The sequence below is a fragment of the Hyperoodon ampullatus genome (genome assembly GCF_949752795.1).
Source record: "Hyperoodon ampullatus genome assembly, chromosome: 2".
NCBI classification, from domain to species: domain Eukaryota; kingdom Metazoa; phylum Chordata; class Mammalia; order Artiodactyla; family Ziphiidae; genus Hyperoodon; species Hyperoodon ampullatus.
This window is the reverse complement of record NC_136915.1, coordinates 130513413-130540864: the sequence shown is the minus strand read 5'-3', so window position 1 is coordinate 130540864 and position 27452 is coordinate 130513413. Positions and strand designations below refer to the sequence as shown.

Here is a 27452-nt window from a genome sequence, read left to right as displayed (position 1 = left end):
ATGAAGCATTTACTTGGAGGACAAGGGATACTTATAGTTGGACATAAGGTTACTATTCTTAACAGAAAATCAAAAACTCAATTTCCTCCTTTTATGACCATTAACTTTGCTGGATCCAATTTTGAATGTTGCAATGCATCTTGGAATAATAACCAAATATGGTGTACTACAGATCATACCAAGGGGTCAATTCTTATCTCTTCTATTCCCATCATAGATAGGTTTATCACATTTCAAAAGAACTGGGATATATGGAAACTAGCTCTAACTTATTCCAATACACCTGTTATAACTTGTGTTGCTCCTCCATATACACTTTTGATTGGTTCTATTAACATTGGTAATTCTTCCAAAGGAGGATATAATATTAGCTGTGTTCATTGTATTTTTAGCAGTTGTATGTTCCCTTCTGCAGGAACACAATCTGTGCTTATACTAAGGCAACCCATATATGTTATGGTGCCTGTACTTCTGAGAGAACCTTGGTATGAAGATACTGGAGTACAGGCATGGGTGGAACTCTCCAAAGCCTTACAGAGAAGGAGACGCTTTATTGGGTGGCTAATAGTAAGTTTACTTGCCTTGGCTGCTCTGTCTGCTACCGCGGCTACTGCCCGTCTTGCTCTTTCACAGAGTATTAATCATGCTCACTTTGCTAATCAATTATCTCAAAATACCAGTCTTGCTTAGTCTTTACAAAGTCACACAGATTTACAGATGAATAACAAGTTAGATGAATTTAAAAACGCAATTTTGAGGATTGGAGATCAGATGGCAGCATTAAAATTGAGGATGCGTTTAGCTTGTCATGCAAAGTATACGTGGATTTGTGTTATTCCTTACAAGTACAATGACTGTATTTGGGAATGGGAAAAAGTAAAAATGCATCTGCTGAGTGTTTGGTCAGATAATAATATTAGTCTTGATCTTAAGAAATTAAATGCTGAAATTCAGGATATACAAAATGCACATCTTGATGATATTTCACCAGAAGATGTAATTCAAACTTTACTGGATCATTTAAAGTGGTTAAACCCTTAGTCGTGGATTACTAGAGGGTTGTCAGGATTTATTACCCTGGCCATAATTTGCCTATTATTGATAATAATCTTCTCATGTCTGTTTCATATCCTCATGCAACAGTATACTACTCTCGGCACTAAGCTTCATGGAATTGTTTTGCAGCAAAAATTAAAAAATAAAAAAGGGGGACCTGTGGGAAGCAGTCAGCCTTGAGAGCAGGCTACAGACATGCCAGGCATGCCGCCACTGCTCGAAGGGACCGTCCCTACTTGTTCCCCTCCTTGTTCCATTCCATGGGAGATAAATCACCAGGGCCCAGAAATCAGAAAGAATGTAAAATGAGACAAGCCAATCTGTCTCCACCCTGCACGTGCAGGTTATTTTGGATGATTCTGGGTTTATGGGTTTTCTCCCAGGGAAGTTAACCTTGAGCCGAGACAGTCATTAGATAATGTAAACCACCGTCTGGCAACCTTCCCTTTTCTAGTCTATATAATCTGCAACTGTAGCATAATAAAACTTGCCTTGCAACCATCAGTTGTCTTGGTCCTTCTGACCCCATTCGACGGTGCTACTTCAGTTCCTTACCCCGTCCCTTCTGACCCTGGGCGGTGAAATCCTCTTTCTGAGGCTGGTCCGTGGCACATATGAATATGTTTTTGTCTTGCTGTACTGCACATATGCTGTCTAGTAACAGATATTTTGTCTGCTATTAGTGTTTTAGATTATGTCTTTCCAAAGCGCTGAGGCAGTGCACCTATTTTGAAGTTGCAGCTGATGGCTGAACGTATCCTAGCTGACAAATTATTGATTAATAAAAACATGAATTTCTGAAAGATTTGTACTGTTAACCAAAATCTGAGCAAGGAGTGTCAAATGTAATTCTTAGCCAGAATTACATGTTAATGAACCATTTAACAGTGTAAATCAAGGAACATCAATGTAGGGATTTCTTTTCATTTATTTCTTACCTGCTTGAAATATCAGTTAAAGGTTGCCAGCTTGGTTGCAGATGAACGGACGTTTGAAGTTCCCCGAACTACTTAATGTGGAATAGGATACTAGACTTCCAACGCCCTCAAGGCTGTGACCTTGCAGCCATTTTACATAGCACATCATCCTCCTATAGGGATGAACCTTTCCCTGGCCCGAAAAGTAGCCACTCCGTTGAAGCTTTGCTTATTGTAACAGGCTTTTGTTTCCAGGTTACATGTCTGTGGAAGACTTAATTCTGAATAGAGATATAGATATTACTGGAAACTAATTGTTTTTGCTATTATACTCTGCTTTATCAAAAAAAGTAAAACATTTAAATTGTGCTACAAAAATTCAGATGTTGTTTTGCAATCTTTAAACAATAAATGAATGAATTACCCTTTAAAAAAAAAAGAATTAAGCAGTTAGTTAAGCTGTTGGTCCCACATCAGACAAATTATCCTTATACCTCCTGTCAATATTGTTAACAGAGACTGTTATTTTATTAATCCTTATGATCCCGTGATTCTTTCTTTCATGTTTCGGGGCACAGCAGGTGAGAGAGTGGGTTTGTTAAGCTGGGTGGGTTTATCCTTCTTTTATGCGTTCATTCAATTTTATGTTCATTTACTTATTGTATACATATGGCAATAGAAGCTGCTAAGGCAATCATTGCTATTCTGCAAAACAACAAGGCACAGAAGCAGATGTCTTATTTCCGAGATTTCTCCCCCCAAGATTATTATGATTAAAGATCCTTTCCCCCGACTCCCTGGAGAGGACAAGGAGCTGCTCGCTGGAAGATTTTTAATGACTTGGGGAAAGGCTCAAATATCCCCCCATTATGGTAATCCACCCCAGGGGCAAACCACACAAGAATATTATGAATTTATTTTATTTTTCTATCCTTGCAAAGGTAATACTCAGCTCATTAGAATATGAAAACTATACTGTCAAATTTCAGAGTTACATGGATGAAGAAAATCACCAAAGTGGCATCATATCATGTGTGTTGTAGTTGTATTTACTATATTGACTATATTAAATATGTTGTGTTAACAATGTATTGTATAACTATATATTGAAAAGGCAAAATGCTGTAACGTATTTCAGAGAAAATAATTATGTTGGCCAACCCCAAATTGTGCATTGTAGACGGGTCCTAGGAAAAGAAGATTTAATTCATAGTGAACAAGAGGTTAGCTTCTGTTTTCAGCCATGTGCCATTTCAAGAATTAAACATCATGAATAATACAGGATATAAGAGGAATAGTCTAAAGATGGAAAAGCACATTTTGATTAGGAAAGAGAATTTAAGTCTTAAGTCTTTTTTTTTTTTAAGGAAAACTGCCTTATTACTATGAGATAAGAAAATTGTTTCCTTCTTTTCTTCCTTGCTTTCTTCTTCTTTTTTTTAACCTTTTTAATTTTGGATATTTGACCTCTAAGCTGAGATGACTGAAAATGCCTCCTCTGGGCATCAACCTTTTTGAAAGACTTTTTCCCCCTCCCTGAGGGCTATTTGTCTCTTGGAGGCTTTGTCTACATTACTCCTCAAGAGGCAAGCATTTGTCCTTGCACTAAATGCTGACATCTCCTGATAAGAGGGAAGCTGCAAAGTAGAAGAATTGAAGGTCAGTATGTTGATATTGGTCTCAAGTGCATTGATGTACATTTGTGTATTGGGGAAGGGGAGTGAAGCTTGAGAGTGGGCCAGTGGGGAGGGGTAAATATTTTGTGATGCTGTCTACCTATGGGCTTATAAAGTTTACAGCTGCATTAGGAGGACAAGCATTACCATTAGCATGAAAAGTAGGGCAGACCTCAGTTGCAAAAGCTTCTAGCCATACACATAGGGCAATACGTAAATGATACACCTTATTGCATTCACCCATTCACCCTCCCCTGTTCACGCTAATTGGAAATTTCCATCCATTTCAGAGAAGTAACACAACTATCAATCATTTTCCCTGGCACGAATCTTCCAGGAGGAAGAAAATGGAATACACCTAGCGACAGAGCTCACGCACTAGTAGTCCATGTGTCTTAGATTTAATATCTGATGACTAGCTGCATTGAAGCCAAGAGGTGGTTCACAAAGTTGCTGCACATTAGAATCACCTGGGGAACTCTGAGACCTCCCTGTGCCCAGGCTCCTGCCTAGACCTACTGAATCAAAATCTCTGGGGCTGGGACCCAGACACCAATGTTTTTCTTCAAAGCTCTTTAGGTAATTCAAACGAGCAGCAAAGCTTGAGAACCAGCCCAATAATGGGAACAAACTTATTTCACACAGATAAAGTGGGGCAATTCATATGTTAGAAGAACGTGAATATATGTATATATTTCTTTTTTTTGCTTTATTCTTTTTGTATTTCAAATAGGCTTTTTTTTCCTTCTGCAAAAAGCGTTATTGTTTCCATCTGGTCCAAGGCTTGGGAGAGGGCTCCAGGGCGGTTACAAAGCTGCCTAGTGGCTGCAGAGCGGGGCTTCAGGCAGAAGCTCTGACGCCAGAGGGTCTCCTCAGACGCGGCTGGACTTCAGAGACTCCTGTTTGGCTCGAGGGTGAGCCTTTCAAAGAGATACTCGCCCAGCACAACCTGCGGACCAGCCAGCCTGCGGAGGTTGGTCAGGTGGTCGCCCATCTTCTGGATGAGTTTCACCGGCTCCTCCAGGAAGCGGCTCTCCAGGAAGTCACAGAGCTGGGAGTCTTCACGGGCAGGACCCAGGGCGCGCAGATCCGATAGTGCCTGGTTCCGATTCTTCTCCCTAAGAATGGCGGCTTCCACAGCATCCTGGGTTTTACCCCACTCATCCTGAGAAGGCTTCCGCGCATCCTGGAAGAGGGCGCGGCCGCAGCACTGGTTTTGCATTTTCAAGAGGCGCTGGGCGCCCTCACACTTCTCCTCAGCCAGTTGGCGAAAAATGTGGCCCATACTGTCCAGAGTCCCATTGTTGCTGTCGAAATAGATGCTCAGAGAGAGGTAAGTGTCCACAGATGCATGTTGAACAGGCGGTGGATGGCGGCCTCCACCTCGGTGGAATAATTCTGACGAACCTGGGAACTCGTGGTTGATCAGTGATAAGGAGCTAAGCTCAAAAAATGGTGTTGGCCTGTCCTGGAGGCTGAGGATAGCTGAGTGTCTGATTCCAAAGGTTGCGAAAGGAAGAAAGGTTGGAGGGTGGTCGGGGGCTGGAGCAAGGAGCGTCCCTGGGTCTGTTCATTCCAAACACTGTTGAAGCAAGACAGATCTGCAGGACTGCCGAACGCACTGCCTCAAATAGGCTTTGATATAAATGAACAAGAAGTCCAAGCAAGGACAAAACTTACCCTTCCTCCCACCAACATAGCTGGTGATACTAGAATCTAGATCTGGGAAGGGATTCTTCCATTACTTTCTTAACATTCCAAGCCACTAGAGCAGTGGTTCTCAAAGTATGGTCACCTTGTAACCAAGCAGTACCCTATGGGGCCTTCCTAGGACAGACCCATCCCCCATATCCTCTACTGTAGTTTCTCTCTGAAGTACTCAGATAATAGTATCTCAGGCATATTTCTTGAGTTTTCAGATGCTAAAAACCACCACCCAATGGAAGAAATGAACTCCTTGATGATCATGAGCACGTAGCCCCCAGACCTTCTGGCACCTAAGGATGGATAATGTTACCTGCCTTGTGGCCTCAACATCAGCCAATCAGAGGATTGTGCACGAGCTGATCACATGCCCTGGGATGTCCCTCCCTCACCTGGCCTTTAAAAATGCTTTGCTGAAATCCTTTGGAGATTTCAGGGGTTTTGGAACACGGACCACCCCTCTCCTTGCTCGATCCTGCAATAAACCTTTCTCTTCTCCAGACTCCAACCTTTAGGTTTGTTTGGCCTCACTGTGCTTCAGACACACGAACCTGCATTCGGTAACAAGCTGACCAGCTTTACCAGCGTCCCCTGATAATGTGTCAGATATTCAAGTTTTAGGGCCCTATCCCAGCCCTATGGAATCAGCAACTCTAGTGGGGCTCAGTGATCTCTGTTATAACAGGCCCTCCATATGATTTTTATTCACCTTAAAGTTTGAAGATATCTGCATTGTCAGCTGGCCAAAGCGTCCACCAGCAGGTGAAGGGGAGTGACGCCTGGAAAAGATAGGGAGTAGCCAAGGCAAGTACAGCAGCATTTGCCGTGGTAGTAATGGAGAATGCCTTTTCTCCACTGGTTGGCACAGACTAGTATCTGGGAGCAGTGGCAGGGTTATTTAGGATGCTTTACATTTCAATGTAGTGACCGCTGTCCTGGTTTGCCAGGGACTTCCCCTGTGTGAACACTTAAAATCTCATCCTGGCAAACCCCTTAGCCCTGGATTTGAAAAACTTAGGGAATAACATGAAATTTAGGGGAAACATGATCTAGGATTTGGGCAAGTCACAAGTGCTAATTAAAGCTAAGCAAGTATGGACAGCATCTAGCCTTCTTTACCCCTTTGTGGGAAGGTAAATCTGATTGGGTGAAAGGACTTATTGTTAAGAAATCTTTGTAGAAACATCCCCTGCTGCTTAGTCCGCTGGTTCTCAGTTCTGGCTAGACACTGGCATCGTCTGAGGAGATTTAAAATTATTTTATTGGTCTAGGATGACCAACAGTCAGTGTGAGGGTTTTTAAAAAGTGCTTCAGATGATTCTAATATGCAGCCAAATTTAGGTGCCACTGCTTAAGCTTTTGAACCACTGCTACATATTTTCACCTCATCTTCCTATGAGAATATCCAACTGTAGTTGAGGTTTGTTGTTTTTTCTTTTTCTTTTTTGAACTCTCTTATTATAAGATTTACTGTCTTAAATAAGATTGAATGTACAGAAAATCCTGCTAGTCCATCTGGTATAGCTAGACACTTAGAATAATATCGTTAAGATATATACCATTTAAGTACTGTGACTGGCCTTTTTAAAATTAACATATGCATTGAATTAGTACAATCTCTTTTGAAGTTGTCATGTTGGGGAGCTATACCTGTAATCTGCTGCCATTGCTAAATATCTGGACAACTCTTATTAGGAATTGTTTTTAAACATCTTTAGGGATTAAAACCAAGAGTGCTGTATTATTTGTACTGGGACCACAAAAACCTCACAAAGTTTCCCCACTGTACCTTCTACCCCCATCTCTAACCCTTGGCAACTTCTAATCTGTTCTCCATCTCCACAGTTTTGTTATTTTAAGAATAATATGTAAACATAATCATGAATTACTTAATCTTCGGAGATTGGCTTTAAAAAATTTTTTCTTCAGCATCATTCCCTTGAAGTTCATTTTAATTTTTGCATATATTAATAATTTGTTCCTTTTCGTTGCTCTGTAGTATTCTATCATAAGATTTTATCACAATTTGTTTCAACATTCATCCATTGAAAGACATTTGGGTAGTTGCCAGTTTTTGGCTATTATAAATAAAACTGCTATGAACATTTATGTGTAAGTTTCTGTGGGAACTTAATTAAGTTTTTGTTTCTTTTGGATAAATGCTCAAGAGTACAAGTACTGCGTTGTAGGGTGAATCTACTTTTAGGATTAAAAGAGACTGTCAAGCTGTTTCTCAGAGTGGCTAAACCATTTTATTTTCCCACCAGTGACGTGATAAAACTTTTCTACGTACTCGCCAGCATTTGATGTTGTCACTATAATTTTAGTTATTCTCTGATATCTCATTATGGTCTTAATTTGCATTTCCCTAATGCTAATGATGTTGAGCATCTTTTCATGTGCTTCTTTGCCATGTGTATATTCTCTTCCATGAAATGTCTGTTCCTGTCTTCTGCCTATTTTCTAGTTGGATTTTTTTAAGTTGTTTGCAGAGTTCTTTGTATATTATAGATACAAGTCATCTGTCTCATATGGGATTTTCAAATATGTTTTCCCACTGTGTAATTTGAGTTTTCATCCACTTAAAAGGATCTTCTATGAAGCATTTTTAACTCATTTTGATGAGATCCAATTGATCAGTTTTTGCTTTTATTGATCATACTTTCGGTGTCAAGTCTAAGAATTATTCACCTAGTTCTAGATGCCAAAGATTTTCTCCTATTTCTTTTTCTAAAAATGTCCTGCTTTTAAATTTCAGATTATGATCCACTTTGATTTAATTTTTGTGTAAGGTGTGGAGGTTTAGGTTAAGGTTCATTTTTTGTTTGTTTTTGTCGAGGGATGTCCAACTGTTTCAGTACCATTTTTTGAAATGTCTATTCTTCCTTGATAGCTTTGGCACTGCTGTCAAAAACAGGTTAAATGTATTTATGTCAGTCTATTTCTGGGTTCTCTATTCCATTCCATTGATCTATGTATCTACCGTCCAAAATTACTGCCAAGTCTTGAAATTGGGTGGATTAATTCCTCCCATTTTAATCTTCCTTTACAAATTGTTTTAGCTATTCTTCAGCCTCTTCTTACCATATAAATCTTAGAAAAAGCTTGTCTATATCCGCAAAAACCTTGAGGGCATTTTAAGAGTAATTGTGTTAAGCCTCTTGGGGAGAATTGACATCTTTATTATGTTGTGTTTTCTAATCCATGAACAAGGTATGTCTCCCTATTTGTTTGGGACTTTAAAATTTTTCTTCATCAGCATTTTGTAATTTTCAATATAGAGGTCCTATAAATGTCTTATTGGGCTTGTATTTAAGTATTTATTTAGGTCAGTTGTAAATGGCATCACATATTTTACTTTAAGCTTCTACACATTTGTTATTAATATATAATGTGATAAAATTGTGTTGATCTTGTACTCTAAAACATTTACAAACTAATATTATTTCTCAAGCTTTTTGTGGATTCCTTGGTATTTTCTCCATTTAGATTATCATCTCATCTTCAGACACAGACAGTTTTACTTTTCCTTAGGCAATATAATAGGATATATTACTATTCAACATTCAGTAGGATATATTCCTTCCTATTCAACATAGTAGGAATAGTCCTTTTATCTTTTAAATGAACTTTTTAAAAATTTAACTTTTAAATTTATGTATTTATTTATTTTTGCTTTATTTTCTTACTAGAACCTCCAGTAATATATTTAATAAAAGTGGTGAGAGTAGATATCCGTGCCTTGTTTCTGATCTTACAGAGAAAGCATTCAGTCTTTCACAGTTAAATATAATGTGGGTATAGGTTGTTTGTAGATCATCTTTATGAGTTTCAGTATGTTCCTTTTCTATTCCTAGTTTGCTTGGAGTTCTTTTTTCTTCTGTTTTTACAATCATGAATGGGATTGGATTTTGTCAAGTGCTTTCTCTGCATTATTGGATAGGATCACATGACTTTTCCCTTTAATCTATTGGATATGGTGGATAACATTGTTTGATTTTCAAATATTTAACCAACTTTGCATAACTAGAATAAATGCCACTTGGTCATGGTATATTATTCTTTTTATATATTTCTGGATTTAATTTGCTAACATTTGGCAGAGGATTTTTACAGCCCATTTCATAAAAAATATTGGTCTGTAGTTTTCTTCTTTCTATCCTATCCCTGTCCGGTTTTGGTATCAAGGTAATACTGGCTTCATAAATTTAATTAGGAACTGTTCCTTCTACTTCTCTTTCTTATCAAATCATGTAAAATTGGTGTTAATTCTTTATGTCTTGGGTAAAAGTGAAACATCTAAGCCTGAATATTCCTTTTGGGAGTTTTTAAATGAAAAATCAGTGTTTCTAATGGTTACAGGAAAATTGAGATTATCTATTTCATCTTGGCTGAGTTTTGGTAGTTTTGAGTGTAGAAGCATTGGCCCATTTCATCTACATTTTTGAATTTATAGTGTAGACTTGTTCATAACAACTTGTCCCTTATTAACCTGCAGGATATGTCATGGTATCCCTGGTTGCATTTCTGATATCTGTGATTTGTGCCATCCATCTTTTTATCTTTATCAGTCTTGCTAGATCTTTATTGATTAGGTTGTTTATTTCCAAAAACCAGCCTTTTGTTTCATTGATTTTTCCCCCCTATTTTCCTGTATTCAGTTTCATGGATTTCTATTTCATCTTTATTATTTCCTTCTTTCTGCTTGTTTAGTGTTTTTTCCTCTTCCTTTTTTACTGTTGTAATATAGAAAATTAGATTATTGCTTTTTTTTTTTTTTTTGCGGTACGCGGGCCTCTCACCGTTGTGGCCTCTCCCGCTGCGAGCACAGGCTCCGGACGCACAGGCCCAGCGGCCACGGCTCACGGGCCCAGCCGCTCCGCGGCACGTGGGATCCTCCCGGACCGGGGCATGAACCCGCGTCCCCTGCATCAGCAGGCAGACTTTCAACCACTGCGCCACCAGGGAAGCCCTAGATTATTGCTTTGAAATACTTTCTTTCCCAATTTAGTGCTATAAACTTCCCTTTCAGCATTGCTTTCACTTCATTCTGCAAACTTTGATCTGTTATATCTCCATTTTCTTTTATTCTATGCATTAAAAAATATTTCCTTGATGCTGTCTTTTTTACCCATGAGTTATTTGGAATTGTGATGTTTAGTTTTCACGTGACTGAAGACTTTCCTGTTGTCTTTCTGTTATTGATTTCTTGTCTGATTCCATTATGGCTAGAGAACATACTCTATGATTTTAATTCTTTTAAATCTGCTAATTTTTTTATGAATATATAAATGAAAGAAATAAGAAAACCTCTGAGTCTTAGCATCCAACACTTAGGCACATTACAATTTAAATCTGCTAAGGTTCTTTTTATTGCCCAGTATATAGTATATGAGTGAATATTCCATGGACACTTGAATATGTATTCTGCTGTTACTGAGTGTGTTCTTTAAATGTCAGTTATATCCTATTGATTGATGATGTTTTCATTTCTTCCATATTCTTGCTGATTTTTCTCTCTGGTAGTTCTATAAATTGCTGTGCTGAAGTCTCAAATAATAATTGTGGATTTAAAATTTTCTCCTTTTACTACTTTTTTCAGTGTTTGCTTCATGTATTTTGAAATTCTGTTGTTTGGTGCATACACATTTAGTATCATTAGGTCATCTAGGTGGATTATTCCTGTTATCTTTATGTAATGACCCTGTTTGCCCCTAATAATTTCCTTTGCTCTGAAGGCTACTTTATCTGATATTAATATAGCCATTCCTACTTTTTCTGATTAACGTTCACATGATATATCATTATCTTCCTTTTACTTTGAACTACCTATATCATGATGTTTAAAGTAAACTTCTTATAGACAGTATATAGTTGGATCATGCTTGTGAATTTTTAATCTACTCTTCCAATCTCTGTCTTTGACTTGGTTATTTAGATCATTTACAGTTAATGTAATTATTGCTATGTTAAAGATTAGGTCTACCATTTTATTTTTTGTTTTGTCTTTTACCTTAGTTTCTCAATCTTGTGTTTCTGTTATTTTGCCTTCTTGTGGGTTACTTAAACATTTTTTAATAAGTCCATTTTAATTTAATTTATTTATAATCATTTGTGTATACTGTTTGTATAGTTTTCTTAGTGGTTGCTTTTGGCATCACAGTATACATATGTAACTTACCATAGCCTACTGGAATCAGTGTTTTATTACTTCAAGTGAAGTTTCAAAATTTTACTTCCATTTAGTCTCTTAATATTCCCCAGTTTTAAAGTATGATTTTCTGTAGTATTTCCTTTCTCTACATTGAGAACCACATCAGATGGTGTCATAATATTTGCTTTGACCATCAGATAGTATTTAAGAAACTCGTGAGGCTAATGATCGTCTCTTATATTTACCCCATTTGTTTTCACCCATTCCATTGTTCCCCTTTCCTTTCTGAAGTTCCCAGTCTTCTGTTGTTGTTGTTGTTGTTGTTTTTGTTTTTGTGGTACGCGGGCCTCTCACTGTTGTGGCCTCTCCCGTTGCGGAGCACAGGCTCCGGACACGCAGGCTCAGCGGCCATGGCTCACGGGCCCAGCCGCTCTGCGGCATGTGGGATCCTCCCGGACCGGGGCACGAACCCGTGTCCCCTGCATCGGCAGGCAGAGTCTCAACCACTGCGCCACCAGGGAAGCCCCTGTTGTTGTTTTTTTTATGTTTTCATAACATTAGGTGATATCTGAGCTTTCCAGTGCCATTGGATATGAGTTTCAGGAAACACTGAGTCTGGCTCACTTAATGCTGCTGAGTTGGAGGGTTTGTATAGGTTGGGCCTGTTGGCGCAGCAGGTGCTAGCAGATTAGACTAATGTTGATGGGACTAGTGCCACAGGAGGATGGGTTCCCATTCAGGCTATGCTGCTGCTACAGTAGATCAAGTCCCCCTCTACCCCAAGTGTGGGGCAGTGACCTGCTGCTGTCACTGCTTTGTATTAGGCTGCTTTTGCCTCAGGTGTGTGGTGGGATCCCTTGGAACCTGCTGCTGCTGTCAATCACAAGGTTAAATTCATTTCACAAATACTTAAGTATAAATATATAGCCTGGCTCCTGTAGGACCCCTGTAATAGTTTTTATTTTTATTTTTATTTTATTTTTTTATTAGTTTCTGCTTTATAACAAAGTGAATCAGTCATACATATACATCCGTTCCCACATTCCTTCACTCATGCATCTCCCTCCCTCCCACCCTCCCCATCCCACCCCTCCAGGCGGTCACAAAGTACCGAGCTGATCTCCCCGTGCTCTGCGGCTGCTTCCCACTATCTATCTACCTCACGTTTGGTAGTGTATACATGTCCATGCCTCTCTTTCGCTTTGTCACAGCTTACACTTCCCCCTCCCCATATCCTCAAGTCCATTCTCAAGTAGGTTTGTGTCTTTATTCCCGTTTTACCCCTAGGTACTTCATGACATTTTTTTTTTTAATTCCATATATATGTGTTAGCATACGGTATTTATCTTTCTCTTTCTAACTTACTTCACTCTGTATGACAGACTCTAGGTCTATCCACCTCATTACAAATAGCTCAGTTTCGTTTCTTTTTATGGCTGAGTAATATTCCATTGTATATATGTGCCACATCTTCTTTATCCATTCATCCGATGATGGACACTTAAGTTGTTTTCAGCTCCGGGCTATTGTGAATAGAGCTGCAATGAACATTTTGGTACATGTCTCTTTTTGAATTATGGTTTTCTCAGGGTATATGCCCAGTAGTGGGATTGCTAGGTCATATGGTAGTTCTATTTGTAGTTTTTTAAGGAACCTCCATACTGTTCTCCATAGTGGCTGTACCAATTCACATTCCCACCAGCAGTGCAAGAATGTTCCCTTTTCTCCACACCCTCTCCAGCATTTATTGTTTCTAGATTTTTTGATGATGGCCATTCTGACTGGTGTGAGATGATATCTCATTGTAGTTTTGCTTTGCATTTCTCTAATGATTAATGATGTTGAGCATTCTTTCATGTGTTTGTTGGCAGTCTGTATATCTTCTTTGGAGAAATGCCTATTTAAGTCTTCTGCCCATTTTTGGATTGGGTTGTTTGTTTTTTTGCTATTGAGCTGCATGAGCTGTTTATAAATTTTGGAGATCAATCCTTTGTCAGTGGCTTCATTTGCAAATATTTTTTCCCATTCTGAGGGTTCTATTTTGGTCTTCTTTATGGTTTCCTTTGCTGTGCAAAAGCTTTGAAGTTTCATTAGGTCCCATTTGTTTATCTTTGTTTTTATTTCCATTTCTCTAGGAGGTGGGTCAAAAAGGATCTTGCTGTGATTGATGTCATAGAGTGTTCTATGTTTTCCTCTAAGAGTTTGATAGTTTCTGGCCTTACATTTAGGTCTTTAATCCACTTTGAGCTTATTTTTGTGTATGGTGTTAGGGAATGATCGAATCTCATACTTTTACATGTCCCTGTCCAGTTTTCGCAGCACCACTTATTGAAGAGGCTGTCCTTTCTCCACTGTACATTCCTGCCTCCTTTATCAAAGATAAGTTGACCATATGTGCGTGGGTTTATCTCTGGGCTTTCTATCCTGTTCCATTGATCTATCTTTCTGTTTTTATGCCAGTACCACACTGTCTTGATTACTGTAGCTTTGTAGTATAGTCTGAAGTCAGGGAGCCTGATTCCTCCAGCTCCGTTTTTCGTTCTCAAGATTGCTTTGGCTATTCGGGGTCTTTTGTTTTTCCAAACAAATTTTGTAATTTTTTGTTCTACTTCTGTGAAAAATGCCAGTGGTAGTTTGATAGGGATTGCATTGAATCTGTAGATTGCTTTGGGTAGTAGAGTCATTTTCACAATATTGATTCTTCCAATCCAGGAGCATGGTATATCTCTCCATCTATTTGTATCATCTTTAATTTCTTTCATCAGTGTCTTATAATTTTCTGCATACAGGTCTTTTGTCTCCTTAGGTAGGTTTATTCCTAGATATTTTATTCTTTTTGTTACAATGGTAAATGGGAGTGTTTTCTTGATTTCATTTTCAGATTTTTCATCATTAGTGTACAGGAATGCCAGAGATTTCTGTGCATTAATTTTGTATCCTGCTACTTTACCAAATTCATTGATTAGCTCTAGTAGTTTTCTGGTAGCATCTTTAGGATTCTCTATGTATAGTATCATGTCATCTGCAAACAGTGACAGCTTTACTTCTTCTTTTCCAATTTGGATTCCTTTTATTTCCTTTTCTTCTCTGATTGCTGTGGCTAGAACTTCCAAAACTAGGTTGAATAAGAGTGGTGAGAGTGGGCAGCCTTGTCTTGTTCCTGATCTTAGTGGAAATGGTTTCAATTTTTCACCATTGAGGACAATGTTGGCTGTGGGTGTTTCATATATGGCCTTTATTATGTTGAGGAAAGTTCCCTCTATGCCTACTTTCTGCAGGATTTTTATCATAAATGGGTGTTGAATTTTGTCAAAAGCTTTCTCTGCATCTATTGAGATGATCACATGGTTTTTCTCCTTCAACTTGTTAATATGGTGTATCACATTGATTGATTTGCGTATATTGAAGAATCCTTGCATTCCTGGAATAAACCCCACTTGATCATGGTGTATGATCCTTTTAATGTGCTGTTGGATTCTGTTTGCTAGTATTTTGTTGAGGATTTTTGCATCTATGTTCATCAGTGATATTGGCCTGTAGTTTTCTTTCTTTGTGACATCCTTGCCTGGTTTTGGTACCAAGGTGATGGTGGCCTTGTAGAATGAGTTTGGGAGTTTTCCTTCCTCTGATATTGTTTGGAAGAGTTTGAGAAGGATGGGTGTTAGCTCTTCTCTAAATGTTTGGTAGAATTCGCCTGTGAAGCCATCTGGTCCTGGGCTTTTGTTTGTTGGAAGATTTTTAATCACAGTTTCAATTTCAGTGCTTGTGATTGGTCTGTTCATATTTTCTATTTCTTCCTGATTCAGTCTTGGCAGGTTGTGCATTTCTAAGAATTTGTCCATTTCTTGCAGGTTGTCCATTTTATTGGCATAGAGTTGCTTGTAGTAATCTCTCATGATCTTTTGTATTTCTGCAGTGTCAGTTGTTACTTCTCCTTTTTCATTTCTAATTCTATTGATTTGAGTCTTCTCCCTTTTTTTCTTGATGAGTCTGGCTAATGGTTTGTCAATTTTGTTTATCTTCTCAAAGAACCAGCTTTTAGTTTGGTTGATCTTTGCTATCGTTTCCTTCATTTCTTTTTCCTTTATTTCTGATCTGATCTTTATGATTTCTTTCCTTCTGCCTACTTTGGGGGTCTTTTGTTCTTCTTTCTCTATTTGCTTTAGGTGCAGGGTCAGGTTGTTTACTCGAGATGTTTCCTGTTTCTTAAGGTGGGATTGTATTGCTATAAACTTTCCCCTTAGAACTGCTTTTGCTGCGTCCCATAGGTTTTGGGTCGTCGTGTCTCCATTGTCATTTGTTTCTAGGTATTTTTAAATTTCCTCTTTGATTTCTTCAGTGATCACTTCGTTATTGAGTAGTGTATTGTTTAGCCTCCATGTGTTTGTATTTTTTACAGATCTTTTCCTCTAATTGATGTCTAGTCTCATAGCATTGTGGTCGGAAAAGATACTTGATACAATTTCAATTTTCTTAAATTTACCAGGGCTTGATTTGTGACCCAAGATATGATCTATCCTGGAGAATGTTCCATAAGCACTTGAGAAAAATGTGTATTCTGTTGTTTTTGGATGGAATGTCCTATAAATATCAACTAAGTCCATCTTGTTTAATGTATCATTTAAAGCTTGTGTTTCCTTATTTATTTTCATTTTGGATGATCTGTCCATTGTTGAAAGTGGGGTGTTAAAGTCTCCTACTATGATTGTGTTACTGTCGATTTCCCCTTTTATGGCTATTAGTATTTGCCTTATGTATTGAGGTGCTCCTATGTTGGGTGCATAAATATTTACAATTCTTATATTTTCTTCTTGGATCGATCCCTTTATCATTATGTAGTGTCCTTCTTTGTCTCTTCTAATAGTCTTTATTTTAAAGTCTATTTTGTCTGATATGAGAATTGCTACTCCAGCTTTCTTTTGATTTCCATTTGCATGGAATATCTTTTTCCATCCCCTTACTTTCAGTCTGTATGTGTCTCTAGGTCTGAAGTGGGTCTCTTGTAGACAGCATATATATGGGTCTTGTTTTTGTATCCATTCAGCCAATCTGTGTCTTTTGGTGGGAGCATTTAGTCCATTTACATTTAAGGTAATTATTGATATGTGTGTTCCTATTCCCATTTCCTTAATTGCTTTGGGTTTGTTATTGTAGGTATATTCCTTCTGCTGTGTTTCTTGCCTAGAGAAGTTCCTTTAGCATTTGTTGTAAAGCTGGTTTGGTGGTGCTGAACGCTCTGAGCTTTTGCTTGTCTGTAAATGTTTTAATTTCTCCATGAAATCTGAATGAGATCCTTGCTGGGTAGAGTAATCTTGGTTGCAGGTTTCTCTCCTTCATCACTTTAATTATGCCCTGCCACTCCCTTCTGGTTTGTAGAGTTTCTGCTGAGAGATCAGCTGTTAACCTGATGGGGATTCCCTTGTGTGTTATTTGTTGTTTTTCCCTTGCTGCTTTTAATATGATTTCTTTGTGTTTAATTTTTGACAGTTTGATTAATATGTGTCTTGGCGTATTTCTCCTTGGATTTATTCTGTATGGGACTCTCTGTGCCTCCTGGACTTGATTAACTATTTCCTTTCCCATATTAGGGAAGTTTTCAACTATAATCTCTTCAAATATTTTCTCAGTCCCTTTCTTTTTCTCTTCTTCTTCTGGAACCCCTATAATTCGAATCTTGGTGCGTTTAATGTTGTCCCAGAGGTCTCTGAGACCATCCTCTGTTATTTTCATTCTTTTTTCTTTATTTTGCTCTGCATCAGTTATTTCCACTATTTTATCTTCCACCTCACTTATCCGTTCTTCTGCCTCAGTTATTCTGCTATTGATCCCATCTAGAGTATTTTTCATTTCATTTATTGTGTTTTTAATCGATGCTTGATTCATCTTTAGTTCTTCTAGGTTCTTGTTAAATGTTTCTTGCATGTTGTCTATTCTATTTCCAAGATTTTGGATCTTGGAAATAGAATCTTGGATCAGCTTTACTATCATTATTCTGAATTCTTTTTCAGGTAGACTGCCTATTACCTCTTCATTTGTTAGGTCTGGTAGGTTTTTATCTTGCTCCTTCACCTGCTGTGTGTTTTTCTGCCTTCTCATTTTGCTTATGTTACTGTGTTTGGGGTCTCCTTTTTGCAGGCTGCAGATTCGTAGTTCCCATTGTTTTTGGTGTCTGTCCCCCGTGGCTAAGGTTGTTTCAGTAGGTTGTGTAGGCTTCCTGGTGGGGGGGACTAATGCCTGTGTTCTGGTGGTTGAGGCTCGATCTTGTCTTTCTGGTGGACAGGTCCACGTCTGGTGGTGTGTTTTGGGGTGCCTTTGGCCTTATTATGTTTTTAGGTAGCCTCTCTGCTAATGAGTGGGGTTGTGTTCCTGCCTTGCTAGTTGCTTGGCATAGGGTGACCAGCACTGTAGCTTGCTGGTCGTTGACTGAAGCTGGGTGCTGGCGTTGAGATGGAGATCTCTGGGACATTTTTGCTGCTTGATATTGTGTGGAGCTGGGAGGTCTCTTGTGGACCCGTGTCCTGAAGTTGGCTCTCCCACTTCAGAGGCACAGCACTGACTCCTGGCTGCAGCACCAAGAGCCTTTCATCCACCCGGCTTGTGTCTCAAATACCATTCTATACCATGCTGGGAAAGCTGTGGATTCCTTGAGGGTATTTGTCTTGATTTCTGTGGTCCAATTTCCTTTTCACTGACTCCTTTTTGCTTAGCCGGCATGTAAAAGGGTACCAAGAAGGTGGCAGCAGGCACAATAAATCTCTTTAAAAGACTCCTGTACCCCTTGCCTGTAATAGTTTTTTATTGCTTTCATACAAATTACCACAAGTATAGTGACTCAAAACAATGTAAATTTATTACCTTACAAGTCTGAGATTGGTCTCAATTGAGTAAAGTACAAGTGTTGGCAGGATCGACAGATGAATGGATAAAGATGTGGCACATATATACAATGGAATATTACTTAGCCATAAAAAGAAATGAAATTGAGTTACTTATAATGAGGTGGATTGACCTAGAGACTGTCATACAGAGTGAAGTAAGTCAGAAAGAGAAAAACAAATACCGTATGCTAACACATATATATGGAATCTAAAAAAAAAGAAAAAGTGGTTATGAAGAACCTAGGGGGCAGGGCAGGAATAAAGACGCAGCCATAGAGAGAGGACTTGTGGACACAGGGAGGGGGAAGGGTGATCTGGGATGAAGTGAGAGAGTGGCATGGACATATATACACTACCAAATGTAAAATAGATAGCTAGTGGGAAGCAGCCACAAAGCACAGGGAGACCAGCTCTGTGCTTTGTGTCCACCTACAGGGGTGCGATCGGGAATGGAGGGTGGTAGGGAGATGCAAGAGGGAGGAGATATGGGGATATATGTATATGTATAGCTGATGCACTTTGTTATGAAGCAGAAACTAACACACCATTGTAAATCAGTTATACTCCAATATAGATGGTTAAAAAAGAAAAAAAAAAGTGTTGGCAGAGCTACATTCTTTTCTGGAGGCTCTTAGGGGTGTTTCTGTTCCCTGGACTTTATCCGCTTCCAGCGGTCCCTTGTAGTCCTTGACTCAGAGTCCCCTTTCTCCACCTACAAAACCCAAAATGTTGCATCTCTCTGATTCTGCTTCTATTAGGACATCTCTCTCTTTCTCTTTCTACAGTTGGGAATGGTTTTCTACTTTTAAGGACTCATGCAATTAGATTTGTTCCATGAGGTAATCCAGGATATTCTTTCTATCTCAAGGTCTATAACTTCAGTCATATCTGCAAAGTCCTCTTCACCATGTGAGGTAACACATTAATAGGTTCTAGGGATTAGGGTGAGGGCATTTTTAGGAGCCATTATGCTGCCTACCACACCCTTAACAAGTGACCTTGAGAAAATTACTGAGATTTTTAAAGCCTTACTTTCCTCAAACATAAAATGGACAGAAAGCTAACTAGTTAATATCATGAAAGTGAAACAGTATATATGAAATCAACTAATTCAAAAAATAAGATTTCTTCTTTTTCTTTATGATTTACATGATTCTCAGAGTTCAGTTCCTTGAAGAGTTACTTTTTTTTAAACAGAACTAAGGAATTTCAGGGTTCAGGTGCTGTAAGATTGTCTGAATTATCTGAGTAACAATTAGCTAAGCACAGGTGTAAAGCATTTGATTTACTCCCTGGTTTTTTTTATCTTCTCATCCCAATAAATGCCTATCCCTTTTCTAGCTCCAGCCAGTAGAGTCAGAGCTTGTTTTACTGTTTAACTAAAGTTCAATTTAAATTCTCTCTACATCTCCAGATTCTCAGCCCTGGTTGCATATTATAATCACCTGGAGAGATTTCAAGAACTACTGATGCCAAATTTCTGCCTATCATGGATATTTGAGGAGGGACCTGGAATGAAATGCTCTAGCTTATGGTTTTTGGAACCAAATCATAGTCTACACTGAGCCAAATTATTTGCGAGATCACCTCTATAAAGGAATTTATCTGTGGTGACTAATGCTCTTCCTTTGTCAGTATGCTTGATTTGTCCCTCTTTGGGGGAAAAAAAGAGGGGGAAAACCCCCCCAGCAGTTGTGCTCCCTGAATTATAACCCGATGCTGTGGAATTAGTGTTGGCTTAGAGTGCACATCTTCGGATACCCATTCTCTCTCCTGCTTCCTTGCATGAACTTATATCCTTGGGCAGTGTTTCATCCACCACCCTCTTTTGCTTCTAATCTTAGCAAGTAAAGTCTCCCCTTAATGAAACAGCATTTCATGAGGCTTACTGGGAGCGTAGGTCTGTTCCAGACCTATCCTATGTTAGCTAAAGCAGATATAAGTGATGTATTTTTGGTATTCATCCTTGTGGGTTGCAAAGAGAAGACAGAATTTTATCCTTTAGGTGTCATCTGACTGGACAAATGGGCTCTTTCCCTCTGCTGCCTACCATGTAAAAACCTGAGGGTGTTACCTCTAGAAGGTATCTTCTAGTTATCAAAATAGTTCAGATAAGTCAAATTTCTCAGTAAAAGATGACAAAACTATGGCTTAGGTGGTTAATTTTCTATGTCAATTTGTCTGGGCCACCATGCCCAGTTATTTGGTCAGATATTATTCTGGATATTTCTGTGATGGTGTTTTCGTGTTTTTTACAATTTTTATTTATTTATTTATTTATTTATTTATTTATTTATTTATTTATTTATATTTTTGGCTGCATTGGGTCTTCGTTGTCACACGTGGGCTTTCTCTATTTGCAGCAAGCGAGGGCTACTCTTTGTTGTGGTGTGCAGGCTTCTCATTGCGGTGGCTTCTCTTGTTGCAGAGCATGGGCTCTAGGTGCACAGGCTCAGTAGCTGTGGTGCATGGGCTTATTTGCTCCACGGCACATGGGATCTTCCCAGACCAGGGCTCAAACCTGTGTCCCCTGCATTTGCAGGCGGATTCTTAACCACTGCGCCACCAGGGTAGTCTCTGTGATGGTGTTTTTGGATGAAATTCATATTTACATTGGTGTTGGACTTTGAGTAAAGCAGATTCTCCTCCATAGTATGGGTGCGCCTCATCCAATCAGTTGAAGCTCTTCATAAAACAAAGACTGACCTCGCTGTCGCAAAAAGGAATTCTGCAAGAAGACTTACAGAAATTGAACTGCAACTCTTCCTAGAGTCTCTAGACAGCCTAAGCTGCAGATTTTGAATTGACCAAGCCTCTATTATTGTGTGAACCAATTGTTTAAAATCTCTCTCTCTCTTTCTCTATCTTTATATAGATATGGATATAGATCTAGGTATCAATATTGATATCTAGATCTATATCTATCAATATATATGGGCACATTGTATACACATGCTGTTGGTTCTGTTTTTCTGGAGAAGCTTGACTAATATAGTGGCCCATATAAATAAAAGGATGAACCCAAGTTCACCCAGGTAGAAAGTAGTACAATGAGAACTGGAACTTAAGGCCTCATGACTCATTCAGCTGTGAACACTGACCCAGAACTGGGGTCCGCAAACTCTGGCCCACTGATCAGATCTCGCTTGACTCCTGGTTTTGTACATAACATTTTGCTTGAACACAGCCACACCCATTCATTAACGTATGGTGCATGGCTGTTTCTGTGCTACAGCAGCAGACAGGCAGTTGCAACGGAGAGGTATGGTACACAAAATCCAAAATATTTACTACCTGACCCTTTACAGAAAAGACCTGCTGACCCTTGCTCTAGGATGCCATCTGATTTCTGATAACACAGAGGAGAATAATTCATGCACATTGGGGTTGATTGTTAATCTCATGTCCTCCTTAGGTCAAAGAACTCTTAAATGCTCACCCTTGCAATAGCCAGCTTGGGGAGCATTGTCTGAGGATGCAGAAATATTTCTTGCCAGGTCTTTCCAATCCACACTGCTCCCTGACTATGGTTCTTAAAACCTATTTTTAAAAAAATTTTTATTGGAATATAGTTGATTCACAGTGTTGTGTTAATTTCACGTGTACAGCAAAGTGAATCTGTTATACATATACATATATCCACTTTTATTTTTTTTTAGAGTCATTTCCAAATAGCCCGTTACAGAGTATTGAGTGGAGTTCCCTGTGCTAATAAGAAGAGCAGGTTCTTATTAGTTATCTATTTTATGTATAGCAGTGTGTATATTTCAGCCCCAATCTCCCAATTTAGCCTCCCCACCACAATCCCCTGGTAACCCTAAGTTTGTTTTCTGCATCCCTGCCTCTACTTCTAAAACCTGTCTATTTTAACCAACTACCACTCATTGCTTACTGTCTCTGGCTTCATGTACTTCATAATAAATCTACCTCTTGTTCAATCCTGGATGACATGTTCCAAGGACTGAGATAATATCTTATTCTACATAACTTGTCCTTGATATTGTCTAACTTGGGGTCTTTATCTATGTCCCAAAGAAGACAGTCACACTCTGTCTTCTAGTACTACTAATAATACCACATTTTATGGCATGAATTTGACCCAATGCACTGAACTATCCCTTTAGAAACTGTATGCAACCTGTCACTGGGTTTTAGCACCGGGATAGAGCTCAAATTAGTGTTCATATTTAAACAAATCTACTTGACCAGAAACTTTTTGTCTCACCATTTATTTTATGACACAAGTAACTTCTCTCTTTGCATCTATGATGTAAATATTTTTAATTTCCTAAATTATCTGCAAAATTATTTAGAGCTTCCATTTCAGTAGGCATTGGAATTGCTGTGTTATGACTATTTCATTATTTTATTTCCAAATGTTAAATTAGGCTTCAAGCTTTGGCCAAGAGTAGACAGGAAAGGGTTTTAAAAGAAATGAAGAATGGGAAAGACTTCTGATGCAACGGAGACTTAATAAAGATTTGATTGTGAATCAAGAATTTATAATAAAGGTTTGATTTTGAATCAATAAGTTATGTCATTGCAAAATAGCTCCCTGGTAAAATTCCATTCTTTTGTAATCATTAAGTACAGAAATTAACCATCAAAATATGCAGTGATCTTTTTCATTTTCTAAAAACAAACCTATATCTAGATGAGAGGAGAATTCATTTCATAACTCAGGCTCTGGACTTACGACTCCAAGTCCTGTTTTCTTTCAACCATGCCTGCTAAGTTTCTGTCTGACTTCTTGAGCATGAGGTAATGGCTTCAGCTTTCATCTCCTTACTCAGTATATAGCTTGGTGACTAAGAGTAAGGGATTTAAACCTTGAGAACTTGGGTTCCAATCTTGACTCTAAAATTTACTTGTTGAGTACTCTTGAGCATGTTATCTGTTTTTGCCTCAGTTTTCTCATCTATAATATAGAGATAACATTACTTCTCTCAGCGCGTTGCTATGAGGGTTAAAAGAGAAAATTCACACAATGCAAGAATTTATCAGTTCTTGGAACACAATAAATACCGAAAAGAAATGTTAGCCATTATCAAGGGCCCCTCATTTTATGGATAATATAGATTAGTTTATATAGGTCTAATATTTACATATACATAAATATTTTGTACCTATATGTGTGTATACGTTCTTCTTAGAAATTGAGCAGTCAACATTCACATCTAAAAGTATGTGCTGTGTGAAATGTAGATCTCCTGTGTACAGACACAGTGCTTTAGTTATCTATTGCTACATAATAAAGAAGTCCAAACTTAGTGGTGAAATAAACTAAAATTTTAATATGTGCCCAGATTCTGTGGGTCAGCAATTGAAACAGTACGCAGAGGAGATGGCTTGTCTCTACTCTGTGACTGATGTCTGAAACCTCAGCTCATGAGGATTCAAATGGCTGGGGCTGCAATCATCTAGATCATTTTAATTCACATGTCTGGCCCTTGAGATGGGATGACTTGAACACTGCGCCCAACAAGGACTGTTGCCTGGAGTGCCTATAGATGGCTGCCCATGTGGCTTGGACTTCTCATAACGTGGTCGTTAGGATTCAAGATAGAGTATCCCAAGAATGAGCGTTCAGGGTTGAAGCATTCCAGGAGAATCATGCAAAAGCTGCATGACCTTTTATGACCTAGTCTTAGATGTTACATAGCATCACTTTATACTATTGCAGGCGTTGGAGACCTTTTTCCATAAAGTGTGAGACGGTCAATATTTTAGGCTTTACACGCCATACAGTCTCTTTTGCAACTACTTAGCTCCGCTGCTGTGATGTGAAAACAGACACAAACAATACATATACTAAGGAACATGGCTGTGTTCCAATAAAGCTTCATTTATAAAAGCCGGTAGAGGCCTAGATTTGGCCCACCAGCCATAATTTACTGACCCCTGCTCTATTGTTTGAAGCCATGGAAAGCCTGCCCAAATTCAAGGGAAAATGCCCACATCTGGATGTGAAGAATGGCAACGAATCTGAGACCTTGTATTAAAACCACTACATATGGGATACTTAGAAGAAGATCTGTCTGCATACCTTGTTTCTCCCATGTATGGTGGATATGAGGTATTGGCACATGTTACATCTCTGTAAGCCTGGGTCAAGGTCAAAGTTGGAATGTGAACTGAATGACCTTGATTTCTGGAATAATTGGTAACTCTACTTATGATATCCTTACACTCCTTACCCATATAAATACACCACAAAAGATAGATTTCAAGTAAACAGTTGCTTTATGGCAGATTTTTATTATGTCTCCATTGACTGAATTATTCCATTTTGGTTAGAAACATGAGTTTTGTTTCTTTCCTAAAGAGATCTGCAAGTTTTCAGATGTGGCATTTCATTCTAATGAGAGGATGATGTAGGTTTTTATAAACGGAAAAAGCAGGGCAGGCTGAGTTCACTCAGATCATACCAATGCTTACAGGAATAACCGAAACTGGAACACAGGCTTCCAGGTTTTCCTGTCCTGTGCTCTTTCCGGTAGGTGCCATTGTCTGCTGGGCCTGGCAGTAATAAGTTTTGACCTTTACCTCTCTACGCTATTGTGAAGTGGTTTTGGGCTTTGTTGGCTTTCTTATGAGTTTGTACTAAATTGTGTCCATAAAGTAGGCTGAATTCCTCAGGGAAGGATGATAGCTGTTACTGTGTTATTACTGCAAATGTTGTGTTGGTTACTTTTTTTTCTTTTCTTTTGTCCAGTTGTATCCTGAACTTAAAAGTTATATTATCTGAAATGAACAATGTGCATCTGGTGGAAAACACTAATTTAAGGGATGAAAATTCCTGATGATTGCTTCAGTCAACCCTTAATACACACTGAGCTTCATTAGTAAATAGACAACTCTCAGACCTTTCCCTTGGAAGAGGTCGCATAATCAGGCTTTGTGTTGATTTCGCATTCTGTTCGTTAGAGACAGAACAAAGTAGAATAATTGGCTGGTACAGGGAAAGCAGAAAGAACTTTCTTCTATTTTGGTGATGCATCCCGTAATAAGGGTTGAAAATGAGACTGGAGGTAAAAACGTGAAACTCAGAAGAGCAAAGGAGACAGGATATTGTTTCTTTGAAAATATTCTTTCAGTGTTGGCCCAGATGAAATATGAAGCTGAGGAAATTTTTTTTTAAATGATGATTTTTGTGTTAACAATGTGAGTGTGGAATTAGTAAGAATCAGAAAGCAAGCATCCTTTTCCACCAAGGACTTGGGAGCAAGTGAAACCATAAATACTCCCGGTTCTTGGAAACCCTTTTGGAGCAGTAATCAGAGAAGGGTAAAGGCAAAGCCTCAGAGCAGAGGTGTTCAGAGCAAAGGGATAGGAGGAGAACAAAAGGAGAGTGGATATTTTTAGAGCTGTCATTTTGAAATTTACCTGCTTCTGATTCAGTGCTGCTTTGCGACTGTGTTGATCCCGTGGAAATCCTCAAAGCAGGAGCAGCCCTATTTTAAAATAATAAGGTTAGAGCAAGTGACTTGAATCCAGGTCTCTTTAGCTCAAGAGGACAGAGGAGAGTGTGAGGAAAGAGTGAGGCCACAAGGAATTGTTCACTGGGTACATTTTCCCCAAACCTCACTAACTGGGAGAAACTGACCACTGGATTATGTGGCTTGAAGGAAAGCAAAAATGTTGAAAGCAAAGAGTGTGGAGCTTGTTTAGAAAGCAAGCTCTATCATTTGGTCACATGCTGATGATAATAGCATTGGCTGAGTCCTGACCATTTGCAATGAAGGCACTTCTGTCGGTCATAAGTTCCAGGAGGGCCAGAACTGAGTATGTCTGTTTCAGCATTTAGCATGGTTTAGCATCTTAGAGCCCGGTACATTATTGGCATATAGTAGACTTAAAAATGAATATTTGTGGATTGTCTGAATGAGTGGATGGATGTGTGTGATTCATATCCTATTTGCAGGTCCTATGCCCTACAGTGGATTTTCAGTGTCAGATTGTGAACGTATTTATGATGGGGATTGGCATTGTTCCCTATCTAATGGATAAAGATTACACATCAAAGGACTTTACATTGACATCCCAAAAACCTCATAGGAATTACTTAACAAAAAAATAAAATTGGATTCTGTATAATTTCTAATTTATAAGCTGGCCAGACCACTGGTATTTCTGCCAGTCCTCTGGTAGTTCCGATGATGTCCCCCTGATGACCCAGGCATAATCAGAATGGCTTTAGGATTTGGGAGCCAAAATTTTCCTCAGTATTTCCTGCTTTGCTAGTCCATTTAAGAAAATGGACTATTGAAAAAATAGCTTCAGACACAATATGGCATTTTATGATTTAGCATAAAATCTGAGAAATATAGAGGTTATCTGAAGCCTGCAATGGTAAAGTTCCCTCTGCTATTGAAGTTATTGTCTTTAAATAAAGATTCTACATCGGTAATGCTATATATATATATATTTTTTCTGATATTCAGGTTAATTTCCTATTCTCTATAACGAAGTAATTGTTTGGTTGGTATGAGAGATAGTGTGGCTTCCAAAAGTGAAAAGTATTATTTTGTTGTAATTTCTAGCTACCTAAGGATGGGAGAGGCCCAGGACACTGCAGTCAGTATATTATGTGGAGCAGGTTATATTGTGGTTTATTTATGACCTTTTACATGTTTATTTTCTATGCAATTTTGTGTGCTCCTTTTTGAGTTTTGGTAGATAAGTGTTTTGTAACTTCGGAATACTTGGAGTTATATATATATATATGACATATATATATATATATTTTTTATCTTAGTAGTTAAAGCCGTGGACAGTGTACTAGTCTACCTAGGTTCAAATTCTGGCTTTACCCTATGACTTCCCTGTGGCTTCCTCTGCTCACCTATTTAAAAGGAGTATAATAAGACTGCTGTGGTGAGTTATATACTAAGTGCTATTTAAGCATTTGCTGTAATGATTATGTACACTCGAAGGCAAGGAACTTGCCCCTTGATTGTCTCTGTATTCCTAGTGCTTAAGAATTCCTAGTGCTTTCCGAGTGCATTGCCTTAGGATAGAGATAGCTCAGTATAGTTCTTCTCACTATAAAGTACTGTTACGTTGA

At 38.6% G+C, this 27452-nt stretch overlaps 1 pseudogene across 1 annotated transcript; it reads right to left on the bottom strand.

Annotated features, from left to right (window-relative positions):
- Nucleotides 1-4538: 4538 nt before the first annotated feature.
- LOC307065468 (ferritin light chain-like) lies at nt 4539-26195 on the bottom strand (annotated as a pseudogene). The gene is made up of 5 exons: nt 26116-26195; nt 25772-25839; nt 24814-24904; nt 6063-6132; nt 4539-5056 (listed from the first exon to the last, which is right to left on the bottom strand). The product of its transcript is annotated as a ferritin light chain-like (transcript).
- Between the last annotated feature and the right edge of the window lie 1257 nt (nt 26196-27452).